General features: G+C 42.3%; 1 long non-coding RNA gene across 1 annotated transcript; it reads right to left on the reverse strand.

Annotated features, from left to right (window-relative positions):
- Positions 1 to 1,062: 1,062 nt before the first annotated feature.
- On the reverse strand, positions 1,063 to 11,348 carry LOC116793616. The gene is made up of 4 exons (XR_004359537.1): positions 11,233 to 11,348; positions 6,581 to 6,882; positions 3,110 to 3,161; positions 1,063 to 1,456 (listed from the first exon to the last, which is right to left on the reverse strand). It is a non-coding gene; the product is annotated as an uncharacterized LOC116793616 (long non-coding RNA).
- Positions 11,349 to 13,545: the final 2,197 nt, after the last annotated feature.

The following is a 13,545-nucleotide window of genomic DNA, read 5'->3' on the forward strand; positions in this document are numbered from 1 at the left end:
TTTTCACAGTAAACATTGTCCCTCCCTTGACTATGAAAGCTTCTACTGACTCTACCTTACCAAGAGGTCTCCTCACCAAGTTTGTTTTCCTCCATCAGTCTTTATAACATAAATCCTTCATTTCTGTCCAAAGCAAACCTCTTATTTTCATTCTGACTGACCCCCGTTTTTATTCCAGTAATCTCCCACAACACATCAGTCTACTCATATTTTTCTGTATTTTCCTCTTCATCCACACTAGTTATCAAGGCAACTTAACGCTTCTCAAGACAATGCAGCATATTTATTTTATCGATTCCCCATGTCCCCTTTCCCTGTCTGCCTCTGTATCTCTGACACTTCTTTCTGGACATCCCACCATTACTTTCACTTCACTAAGTTAAAAATCACACTGTCCTTTTTTGCTGTATTTCATTTACTGCTCTCCCTAAGAATGCAGACTGTCTGCTCTGCTCATCTTCTTGATTTCATTCAACATTAAAAATATTGCAAAACATGCTAAGAATTGTCCTGCATAGACTATGGGAACATAGCAAACTTTTTTTATCACTTCTGAATCCGGGGTCAGCAATCTCACTCCCCACCCACTCTACCTCTGGCCCTACCAAGTTATTGCTTTCTTTCTCCCTTACTGCTCTCTTTCCAATGTTTTCCACTCCTGGCTTATGCTTCTCCTCTCCTAATCCAAGTACCCTCACCGCCATCTTTCAAACCCCTCCTCTGCATTCATGCCATCCAGAATTCTCAGAGAACCATCTTTCTCTTTCACACAGTTGACATTTACAGCATCTATTCTAATGTTTAAGTATTTGATGCCGGAACTTCACCTCATAAGGGGCACAGTGTTTCACTGGCCAGGTACTTCAAAAAAGCAATGCAAATGAAGTTCTTCCAGACCCCAGAAAATGTAAATCAATAAATCTTTAAATACCTTTAAATACCCCTCATCCTTGAGGCCCTGTAGTACTGTGTCCACCTTTGTATTCATGAGCCTTAAATACCCTTGGCCTTCGACTAACCATTCTTTTACTGTTACAGGTTAGAAACTTCTAGATTATTTCAATGGCATAGTCCTCTGCTGTCACCACAGGAAAATGATACAAACAGTTTGAAAATTGATCATTAATACCTCCTAACAGTACAAACAGCACTTTTCACCTCCTGCAAATATTAATTAGTGTATTTGGGGATGCCAAAGAAATTCAGGATTCCTAAGTCTGTATCTTCAGCTTTTCCCAAAGCTGTAGGCTTCAAGAGAGAGGGCACAGCAGACCTTCGTGTTCTCCATTTTGCAGACTGCCCTTCCTGCCCTGCCTTTTTATTGTAAGGCTCCTTCAGTTCCTGTGGATGCCTGTAATTCTGTTCTCCACTAGTTAAACCAACTGTCACACCTTCCAGTGTAATCAGCATCATTCCGGCCTCCACTTTCTTTCTCGGCTTTCTCAGTCCCATTACTCTGAAAACAGATGAGAAAGAGAGTTAATACTGACACTGGGAGCATCACATTAAAGGTGTCTTTGGTCTCCGTTTGTTTATTGGAATAAGTGGCAGCTTGCTTAGACCTTACTGGTGACCTTCTCAGATCATCTTTTAATGATCCAGGTGCCAAATTCATTTTACTTGACAATTTTATTTGCCCTGAGATGCTGATCAGTCAGCAGGCAAACCAGACCGGCAATATTATTCCTGGTGTGCTGTGGGAGTGCAGGCATAAGTAATTTTGTAGAAGCCTGTGCAGATGTGACAGCGGTGGTCCAGCCCCAATGCTTGTCTGTGTTCCCTGTGTGGAAGACATTGTCTGTTTCTGATAAAGGAATAAAATAAATAGACATGAAAAAATGTGCCTTCAATTTGCCCCGTTTTGGATAAAATCATACAGACTTTGGGCTCAGGGTCCAACAGCCCTCTGAACAGAAAGGGCTCCATAAGAAACAGGTTGTTCTCTGTTCTCCATCTAGGCCATTAGCTATTCCTCTGATTAGTTTGCCTTCATCCCTCGGGGTCTCACATTTCTTTCCCATACATAATATGCCAGACATTGTGTTGCTCTTAGCTCAGTTTTAAGACCATTGTAGAACACATTTTTCTTTCTGGGCTTGTCCACTATAAGCTGATACACTTCAGATCTCTTTTTCTTCTCTTGATCATCGAAAATAAAATATCAGAAGTAACCTAATATTTTTGGCTCCATCAAAATCCTTAAAAGTTATGGTAAATCCTAATATCATGGAGATGGGTGAGAATTATACTTAAGTACTCACAGAAATCAAATGTATGATTACATCCTTTGCAGTTCTGGGCTCCAAATTAGTCTGTCAGGTTTGCATGTACTGCTTCTGCCGACTTCAGTGGGAATTGCACATATGAAACCAACAGAATAATCAGGCCCTGAAAATTTGAGCTTGTGTCCCCAAGCATAGCTACTGCATTTTTAACCGATTCAGTGTGAGCTGCATCTGTGACCCTGGAGCAACAGCAACAGCTGGGAGTATGTGCTGGCACCCAGAAAGCTAGTGCTGTCTTTCCACAAGGGATATGCAGCAGTCTCCAACCTGCCCTGCTTGTATTTAAAACACAAACTTAGCTATAATATAAAGGAAGTGTTTCTGTTACCATGACATTGAGCAAGAAAATAAACATTAAGCTCCCTAGAAAATGAAAAAGAAGGTATCAGAGCATTTTAGCAAGTCTAATGGCGGAAGTCGGAGTCATCATAACACATTATAGAAGACGAATGAAAAGGTTGATTTTGATAGCTTGAAATAAGAAAGGAAAAATGTGAAATATTTTGCATACAGAAAGAGACACACTCCAGATACTCTGTGTTCCAAACAAGTGTTAGAAAATCACTATTTTTATTTTCATTGTAATCTTATGTTTTTGAAAAGCTGTTTTTGCTTTTCTTTCCTGAATTCCCCAGCTACAGGATAGGACTACCTATAACACTCAGTAGATGCTTCCTAGAAATCTCCCAAGCAGAAATTAGATTATTTAAAAAAAAACCAAACCAAACCAGAAACAAATAATTCAAATGTAAAACACTGGGAGTTTTAGCCATTATTGATATTACATTAGTCCTGAAAGAAATATGTATTCAAATATTTCATACCTGATACTGATGGTTCAGCTTGCCAGTTCTTCAAATTCAGGCTGACTACACCCTTAAGAAAGCAAAAAGTTGTGCAGATTACCAAATTAATATTACACAATGTAGAATTACACAATCACACAGAAGCTGGTGCAAAGAAAATACAACCAATCACCAAAAGAAAAATAAAATAATAGCAGTATTTGAGACACATACTTTAACTCAAGCTTCCAGGATACATATAGCCTTTTTTGTTAAAGTAAATAAAGTTGCTGATTTAATATTCAAATTCCAGTCTTCATTTCTGTACTTAAAGTTCTCTTTGTAACAGAGGGTAGAGAACTTCCAACCATAATTCAGTAGAAATCACTTCATTCAACAGATACAGGAGTTCCACCGAGTGCTGGGCTCAAAATGTTGCACCACTTATGTGCATCTCACCTCAGGACAGCAATGAAATCCTAGTTTAATATGTGCACCTTTGAGGAGCTGACCTGGCACTGGTATATTATTCAAATACATCATGCATATAAATCCCCTTTTTTTGACTGAAATAAGGTGCTTTCCTAAAAAACTGTGAAATTGTTTCTTTCAGTTTGGAATACATCTGTAGCATGGGTGTGCCTGCCTGTGTGTTATGTTATACTTCACACAGACGTGGGGGCTCCTTTGCCCTGATTTGACAAAAGAACAAGCCTTCCTGCTCCAGGCAGGAGTCAGGCATGTTATTTTCAGCAAGTCCATTACCCACTTACTCTGTCCAGGTCTATGAAGCAAAATCATGACCACCCAACATAACATTAATAATTTATTTCATGAAGTTGTCCATTTTAGAGCTGAATTAGTGAAATGCAATCGAACTGAGCCAAAGGCTCGGACTGGGCTGCCATTTTGACATTCTCATCAGGGAAATGATGCTGTAAACACCCATACTTGATTCACATGCATGGTCTCTTGGTTGCCTACAGTAATGCCCATCTGTTCAGATGGCATCGTGCCCACTCAAGTTGCTCAAGGGAATACATGCTGGGCAGTGATTGGCTTAGGTAAGTATTTTTCAAACTGGGTCGGTGTCGACCTCCTTTTGGGAAGGCCCAAGAGGAAAAGGAAACAAAAAGAATTTTCATTTTTTATTTTAATGGATTGTTTTCATTTAACATTCAGCAAAAACACTACCATCTATAAAACATTCAGTAGATGGTTTTGCTAATTCCTTGGTACCTGTGACCCCCACAAGGAAACATAAATTCAACTATATTCTCATTTTTTAAATAAATGAATTTAACCTGTTATAAAGTCACAGTCCATGTAACATTAAGACCATCTCATCTGCAGAAAAGAAACCTGTCTCAGCAGGCATCACCACATTCTGACAATTGAACTAATTTCTTCTGTTGAACATTGGTCAACACTCAGATATCTGAATTCATAGGCATTCTTATCAAAAGCCATAGCTTTAATTCTGTAGGCAGAGTGATGAGCAATGCTATATCCAAAATTATTAGTCAGATCAAATGAATTTTATTGTACAAAGAGACAATTCCAAAATATAAAACAAACACAAAACCACACAAAAATACAGATGATTGATGTTCAGTGTCATGAAAGGATTAACCCCTTTTGGCTCCTGAGCTGGAATAATTTTCAAATATAGTCTTTTACTTCTCCAAAGCTGAAGAAGTAAAGCAAAGCTTTAGTGAAGTGCATTGTATAGTGAAGCCATTGTCTGTCACTTTGCTTTATCAAACAAAAAGGCGGGGGGGAGGAAACATGTCATCCTTTCTTCCTGCAAATAAACTGTGAGGTTTTTTATTTAAGAGAAAGCCACCATTAATAAAAAAAAAAAGGAAAAAAAAAAAAAGGAAAAAAGATGAAAATAATCCAGCTCCTTTTCATTTGGGAGACAAAAGCCTTTCAGTGCTGCGTCCATGCGCTCTTGACTACTGTTTTGACACTGTGTCAAGATGCTCCCTCTCTGCTCCAGGTCTCAGATCACAGTTGGAGTGTCTTGATACAGTGTTGAATCAGTAGTGTCAGCAAGTCTCAGAGCAGAGTCAAAGAGCCTCAATGTAGCCTCAGAGCAGGTAGAGTCAGAGAGACCTTTCCCCTAAACTGAAGTAGGCAGAGGGTGCTCCATTTTTATTTAATTTTTAATTGTTTGTTTTAACACATTTCGACCCAGCTGCACCAGGCTCACGCACCTAATTAGTAGTCTTTCTTGCAGTAAGGGATCAGAGCTAACTCTCCCAACCCTGAGGAGCTGTTAAAAAGCAGCATGGAATAATGTTAATATTTTCTTGAATGAGCAAGCCTAGGCACAGGGTCTGAGGACAAGCACTGCCTCAGAGCAGCTGGCATTGTAAAGAAAGTCTGTTTACAGGGCCAGACCCTGCTTTGGTGGCACCCAGTTCTGCCATTTGATAGCCCTACTGTGCTACCCCAGGGAATAGGGCAGGAGCCTGTGCCTAGGACCTTGCTGCAGCTGCTGATCCACTGTCCTCTGCTGCTGGAGACCTGAATGGAAACATGATCTCCCCTATCATAGGCACTGCCTGTACCTGCAGGCCAAAGCTCTGGCTTCCCCAACATCCATAGGAGCCTTCTCAGCAAGATCTACAGGGGCACAATTTTTCTTACCGTTTCATAAAAAAAATAATTATTAAAATAAAAATGTTTTAAAGATTGAACTCGCAAACTGTCTCTGGATTTCATCCTAGGAAATACAGCACAAGTGCACAGATCCCATGATTACAAACATTGCTGCCTGAATAACCCTGTCTAGACCAAACCACAGCTAAGAAAACTGTCTTTAAAGCATTGAATGCCAAAGTGTTGATATACCAGGGATCATGTTTTGGGATAAGATGGATGTCTGTCCCTAAGAAGGCTTTAGAGAAGGAATGAAAAAAGACGAGGGCTTAGAAAGAAAATAACTAGATTTAAGAGGCTGGATTAGAAACTGTAAATAGGTCAAAGCCAATTTTCCTGTAGTTTTACATCTGAATATGTAATCCAGTCAATTTGGCATGCTAACACCGGGGGAGCACACAGATCAATATACACAATTTAGGTCAAGTGACCACTGCAGAGTGAGATGCACACATTCTTCTCACAATTGAGCCAAATTTATCCCTGGTATAAATGGAGTGATTCCACTGGACTTTCAGCAGGGATACATTTGCTTATTTATAATGTCAGTAACTTCTCAGTAACTTGTTGCTTATGTGTACCTCCACACACAAAGGTGTCTCTAATTTCTTATTAGTTTCTTCCTCCTTGTCATTATTGCACTGTTCTTTACATAAAATGTTATTAAAGTACAGGTAAAAGTAGTTATACAAAAAAGAAATAATTGCTCAAGATCACAGCTAACAAAAAAATGTTAAAGTCACTTGTTTCAAATTCTATTTTTGAAAATTGTGTGACAAAATGGCAGCAGAGTCTTCAAGTCAGCAAGAAACAGCAAAAGGAGAGGTGAGAACAGAGTCTTACCTTTCCACAGAAAGATGAGGCTCAGCCAGTGAGATGCGCTTTGAGATGCTTGAAGTAAGGTATTATTTAAGGAGCAAAGTGCTCCTATTTAAAACAAACAAAGCTCACTGACTGGCGTGGTGATTTTTTTGCAGGCACTTTCACAGCAAGCAGCAGCCGTGGGTTTCCTCCTCCTGTGCTGGGCTGGCCCTGCGGGGCCGTGTCACCCTTGCCAGCTGCAGGGGAGCTCCCTGACCCGACATGACCATTTGCTTTCACCCACTGCAAAGAGCAGGGCTGCCCCAGTGCTCTCCCAGCTGTCTCTGGAGGCAAAAGAGAAATTAAAGATTGTATCAGCTAGGCACAAATTAAAATCTTTACTGGGAGAAACCTGGTAGAAAGTCTCAGAAGAGAATGAATTATGTATTTGAACACTTAAGATTTCCTTGCCTTTATTACAGCATGGGGTCTGAACTCTGCTTTCTTCCCTGCACTTTATTACATGGTTAGAAGTCCCGCAGTAGGAAACTTGCAGTTTGAATTTTGAAGCACCTATAGTGTCATACTTTTTATTTTAATATTTGTCACCAACAGTGCCGACAGATAAAAAGTGCTGGCTCCCCACAGCATGATATGCGGGATTTTCAATAGAGCTACACAATTGCTTTTGCTAAGTGCTTGCGGGGCTCGCAGTGCCAAATCCCGCAAATTGCTGCATTCAGGCCACTTTGCAGTGCTGTACCGAGGCAAGTGGCATTAAAAAAGTTAGTTGGGACATATGCCTAAATGGCTGATTTCTTTTTTTAAAGTCCTAAGCAATTGTCTGAAGACATTTCTGCAACTCAATTCAATAATCGTAGCACTTACGAGACGGTTGAAACTTTTTGTATCACTTACAATTTATTCTGTGCTTTGCACACAGTTTTAGGAAAAAAAAAATCTTTTTCCAGCCCCAAAATTTGCTGGCCAAGGAAGACCCAGAAGCAATAACACCAATCATGGTGGCATTCTACTTATGGATTACAACTTCCTTTTCTTCTCCTTTACTGTCTTTAATTTGTTTTTACCCTTAATTTATGGGAATATTGTTTACATCCCAGCCCCAGGTCAGTATTATGGTGTAAATTATTTCATATGCACAGCAATGCTAAATGTATAATAGTTACACCTGAAGTATCAGGGGAGGATTTTGTATCTCCTGTCTTATTCACAGGTCAATTAAAAAGCTGATTAAACCCAAAAAGTCTATGATGATAATTGTTGGAAATAGACTGGGACGATAATTGGTTTAATGACTGCTAAAGGAGTCATTGGGAGGTGTGTCTCTCAAGGAGCCTGAATGGCACTTCAGGAGCTAGATTCATCCTGGGTGTTGGTTGTTGACTTTAATGGTATTACTCAAAAATCTGATTCGGATCAACTTACAAAATATTGCAGACAAGACAAATAATTTTTAAAGGATGTCTCTGCTGAGCTTTGGTGTCTCCCTTTAACTACCCTATTCAATGTCAACTCTTCCAGTACAAATTCTGCCTGTACAGCTTGAAGTAGCTCTATAAGGTGGGAATTCACTGAAGGTTTTATGGTTTTATACATTTTTTTTTTCTATCTTAGCAGGAAACAAATTCTATATAATAACTAGAAAATGTAGGCCGAGACCATCCTCTGCACAGGAAATTTCACTCAGAGGGTTGGACACCCAGTGAGGTCCTATTCACAGACATCTCTTTGTATTTTTCTGCCTGGAACCAAAGAAGGGGATTCATGCCAAAACCCTGCAGGATATGGAAATCTATCGGCTGTTCTGTGCTTCTGCATGTCTTTCAAAGTGGCTTCTGATTTGGGGAGCCCTAAATTAAGATCCATGGGCTTGGGGAGGGTGGGGGTGGAAAGGGGTGGGTGGCTGGTGGTAGCTTTTTTTTTTTTAATAAGGACTCAAACCCTTCAATTCAAATAGCAGTCAGAAACATTCAGTACCTTTGAAAAACCCCTGACATTTCATTCCTCATACTGAGGACCCAGAACAGCAAAAATTTAGACCAAAATGATTTCTCTGGGTTAGTCAGGATTAGAGAATAGTGCAGCAGTCAGAAACCCCTTGCTGCTTTCTCAGTCCACATGCACTGCCTAGGCTTGGAAAGGTTATAAGGTCATAAATCTTTCAGTGAAAACAATTCCTGCTTCATGCCATCAACATTGCCTAAAGACATCTGTGTAGGGCATCTCTAGAGGAGGTTCCCATTACTAGACCTATGCTGAAGAATAATGAGAAACTTACATCCGGTTTGAAAGACATTAATGAGTCTCTCTTGGATACAAAATATTTGTTCAACACCCTTATGGGTAGAGTAGCACACAGCTGAGCTGGGGAGCTCTGCCTGAAAAGCACGTACCAATAGGTCTCAGAAAAGGAACCATACACAGCTCTGTGGAGAAAGTAATTTTTTCAGGCCCAATTTGCAGTTCTGATGCTTACATGTGTCCGCATTGCTTTGAATATATATTTTTTCCAGCACCTACTTCTTCTCTGTTCCAGAGGGGTTTCACATGCCATGGGGATATTCTGGATTCCTCAATGGTTCTTCTCTAATTTTGTATTTCTATTTTCAATAATATTTTTTGACAAAAAACCCATACAAACAAACAAACCAAAAGAAACAACTTTTTTCAGCAGCTTAAATGAGCTGTAGACATGTTGACTCTTTTTTCCACTGATCTCCCTCCAGATTTCTCTCTCATGCACAAGCATATTTCGAGGTTTGGGGGTAGGTTTGTTTGAGTTTTTCCCTCTCCCAAAGCTTGGTGCATTGACTAATGATGCACAGCCAAGTTATCCAGTATTATCTAAGTTATCCATATTACCTAAGGCTCTGATCCTAGTGCCTGACATATGCGAACATTTAACTACTTGAAGTCAAGAGAATGCTTGTGTTGCTACACATTTGCAGCGTAGCACAAAAAGAAGATGCAGTTTTCTGGCAGTTCCTAGAAAGCAAAGGAGGTTGGTATATACTTTGATGTAATGCATCAAGAACTGGAATTACTCTGTGAAATGAAAAATGGAGGGCAGGGATGACTCTGCACTTAACTGACAATAAATGAGCGAGCAAACGTCACAGACATTATCAGACCAGCTATGGAGAGAGGCAAAACTAATTATGCTCATGCACTGCATCCACTGGCTCTGACACAGTCAGATGTTGCCCACCTTCTCCTTTCAGTCTACCCACTTCTTCTTCCACTGTCTGTACATGAGATCTCATTCTGATATCAGTCAAGGCCTCATCTTCCAGGTTTCAGTGTTTAAGTGCTTGAGTATATACACTGTAATAATATGTAATAACATTGCATGTATATTACAAATTATGCAATAGTTGATCAAGTCTTAAGCCACGAGACCCTCCTGAAGACAAATGTTTCTGGGTCCTACTTTGGGTGAAACTGTCTTTCCCCTTAGCAATCCAAATTGTTTCTGCTACCTGAGGCTAATGGAAGCTCTTGACCATTTCGCACCATTACAAAAGCATTAGCTGAGCTCATTTGCACACCTCCTTAACCCTCTCTCATTTGCAGGCTTACACTGAGACACCTTGTGAATAAACCAGAAAATGTACAGGAGTCACAGTATCTTTTGCAAATGGCATGTGTACTTTATAGTTTTCATGCATAGAAGCCAATTTCTTGAGGAACAGTGCCTATAAATTGCAACTGGAAGAAGATGCACTTATTTATTGCATTGCTTCCAACCAGGAAAAAAAAGGTGTTTTTTCTCTCTCCCTCTCCTTTAAATTAAAGGCCGGGGGAAGAAGAGCCCAGCACCTCAGGGACACAGCTTCACCAGGCGCAGCTTGGAGGGCTTGTTTGCTCGCTCATTTATTGTGAGGGAAGGATCACACTGGGGGCCAGGTACCTCTTCCAGTCACATAAAACTGAAGGCATAGATAATATTTTAAGTTCAAAGCAAGATTTTAGTTGATACTAAAAGATTTTGGAGCTAAAGGTTTTTTCAAGAGGTGATGCCTCTTTTGGCAGGGTTTCTCACACACAAAGTCCTATCATGCACTCTCTCTAGTCCCTGCTTCTTGAGGTCACCATCAGTGCCATACAGGGCTTTAAATGCCAAAGTGTTTGGAACCATTAAGAGGAGCAAAATCCAGAAAACCTAATCTGTACATTCTCCCACAGCTCGGTAACACTCAGCATTGCCTCTCCAACCTGCTGGAGCAGGTTGACTGCACTGTGCTGTAAAGACAAACAAAGCAGTAAGAGCCAAGTGTGGGTAAAATAGCGAAAATGCTTTCACGGCATCACTTTCCCCGGGGGCGTTGACATCCCTAAAGCCCTCAGAACCAGGACTGAAGCGTGACGTTTCTCACAGGGCAGCTGTGACACCCACGCAGATGTGGCAGGGTGGCCAAATTCCCGCAAGGCGAGGCTGCCGCAGGCTGAGCAGTACCCGAGCCCCCGCCAAGGCTGCTGCCTCTGCCCCAGCCACCGGCCCACCCTGCAGGGCAGCTTGGCTCCCTCATCCAGCAAGGAACTAACCCGCTTCCGAAAACAAAACGAAAAGTTTTGATTTACAAAATCAAAAGAGACGCCCCAAAAGACCCCACAGCATCATATCGGCCTTGCTGCAGAGAGGAGGCTGAAGCCGGGGGATGGCGGGCACCCACCTCCCCGTGCAGGGCCAAGTGTGGGCAAGGCAGTGACAATGGTGCTGTGTGGCAGAGCAGCCCCCGCGGAGGGGACACAGATGGCCGGGGATGGCAGAAGGCAGGGGACAGCCGTGGCGAGCAGCGGGCAGCGCTGCCGGCATGGGCAGAGGCCGCGGGCAGGGCCGGCAGAGCGGGGCCTGTGTGAGGGGCTGCACCACACGAGGCTGGCCCTGGCCCCAGCCCCCTCCTCCCCAGCACCCCAGGACACAGGGGAATGCTTTGGTTTTTTTCCTCAGAAAAGAACAATCTCTCGTGGCTAAACTGCAGCTCGTTCTCAGGGCAGTACAGACCACGCTCTGCAGCAGCCTGGGCAGTGATCAGTCATTGTCTTGTCTTTCTGGGGTGCTCGGTGTTTCTCCTTTGGACACCTCCTGTCTCCCTCTGTCACCTAATCTGCCAAGCCCTCAGGAAAGTTACAATAACTCACAAACAGATAGAGTAAAAGGCAAGTCCTGGCTGCCATTTGCAGGGGAGAGGCCTTACAGTCGTTAGGATGACAGCAATTTAATTAAAACAGGTAAAACTAAGAATAAAACATTTCACAAGGGGCAAAAATGGGGAGAAAAGAAAAAAGACAAATCAATGAAGAACATGCCACGCTCCCACCAGCTCCAAAGCCCCATAGCTGCTGCAGCTCCCACCATCTGGGTTTCTGTGGCCATACCTGTTTTGAGCTCACGCGCTTTTGTCCATGACAGCACTTGCAGGGTGTTGTTCTTGCCCTGGCTGACTGCTGACTGTGTTCTGCAAGGACATGGTACCCCCAGCCCTCTGCACCTCTGTAAAACCTAACTAAAGCTGGTGGTGGAGAGGGGATTGCAGAAGCCTCCCTGCTTTAGGGTTTGGGCCAAAACATGAAGACTGTCTAAGCAGATCATGGGAAAAGCCTTCATTGTTCATATCAGAGAGTGATTTACGTAGGAAAAGCCAGAAAAACACACCAAACCCCAGTCTACTCTTAGACATCAGTAGGAGAAAGTGACTTGTGCACTTTGGACATGGGATCTGCAGATTCACTGCACAAACGGCTGCCAGAGGGTGGATTTTCTATCGACTCCTCTTGGAGGGTAGGAAATTTGTAGAGGGACACCCACCTTGGTCCCCTGATTTTTTCCTTTCATACTCCCTCTCAGCTGCTGCTTAGTAGGGTGACCTTCCCCAGTCCACTCAAAGACGCTACAGCAAAAAGTAATTGGTTGCTCACTCCCTCAAATGGTCCCCAAACTTCTTTTCTGTGCCTTTCTTTGGGAGGCAATTGCTTAAGCACTTGCTTTTTCCAAAACTCCAAGGCACCTGACCAAAAGCAGTGATCCCTTGCTGAAGATGATAGATCAGACAATTATCTACAGAAGCACTGAATAGAACACAAATGTGTAAAGCTGCCTAGACAAACAATACTTGACCTGTGAGTACTGGTTGCTACTTCTTGACTAAGTATTTCAATGCTTTTTGGATGTGTGGGTACGTAGCAAAACTAAATGCAAAGACCATTCAGTGCATAAGAGCCAACAGACTACAGAGTGCTACAAATACAAGTCCTTTGTTAATCCATTGTTAATATGAACTCATATTTCAATATTTGTCTAAACCTGAAGATATTAAACTGCCAGTACCACATTTCATTACACATTTAAGATTTTTCATGGTTTCCAACACCATACTGGCCCTAGTGCCACTCGGATCATGAAGTGACATTGTGCCTAAAGCCCATCCTCAGCCAGAATTTCAGCAATTCTGGTTTGCACTTACCTGTGAGTGATACATGTCAACCACACCTGGAACAGCCTGTGCCAGTCCATTTTTACACCACCACCACACAGAAGCTGTGAGTTACAGAGAAAGGCAGGGAAACGTCAAGGGGATTATGGAAAGGCTCTCTCCAGCCCATTTTCAATGTGTTGTAGCTGTTGAAATATAGCTGCCTTTGGAGCCAGTGTTTCTGACTGTTTTCCAAATGCCTTCAGCAGCACTTCTTGGCCACAAAGAAAAAGGGGGTGAAACCTCAGACGTGTACCAGAAGCTGTGATATTATCTTTTCTCCACCTGCAGTTAGGCTCTCTTTTCCCTAGGAGCTTTTAACGGATACAGGAACTATATACTACCCTGGTAAAGCACTCCCTGGTGTGATTGCAGCTATACCAGCAAAGCTGTGTTTTGTACCAGTGCAGGGCTGCTCTGCTCCTGCTCCCCAGTGGGACCAGCGGCACAGGAAACTGTCGCCTGGGAAGCACCAGACAAAAGCTCCACGTTGTGCTGCAGAGCTCTGCCCCT

The sequence above is a fragment of the Chiroxiphia lanceolata genome, chromosome 13 (genome assembly GCF_009829145.1).
Source record: "Chiroxiphia lanceolata isolate bChiLan1 chromosome 13, bChiLan1.pri, whole genome shotgun sequence".
In the NCBI taxonomy this organism is placed as follows: Eukaryota; Metazoa; Chordata; class Aves; order Passeriformes; family Pipridae; genus Chiroxiphia; species Chiroxiphia lanceolata.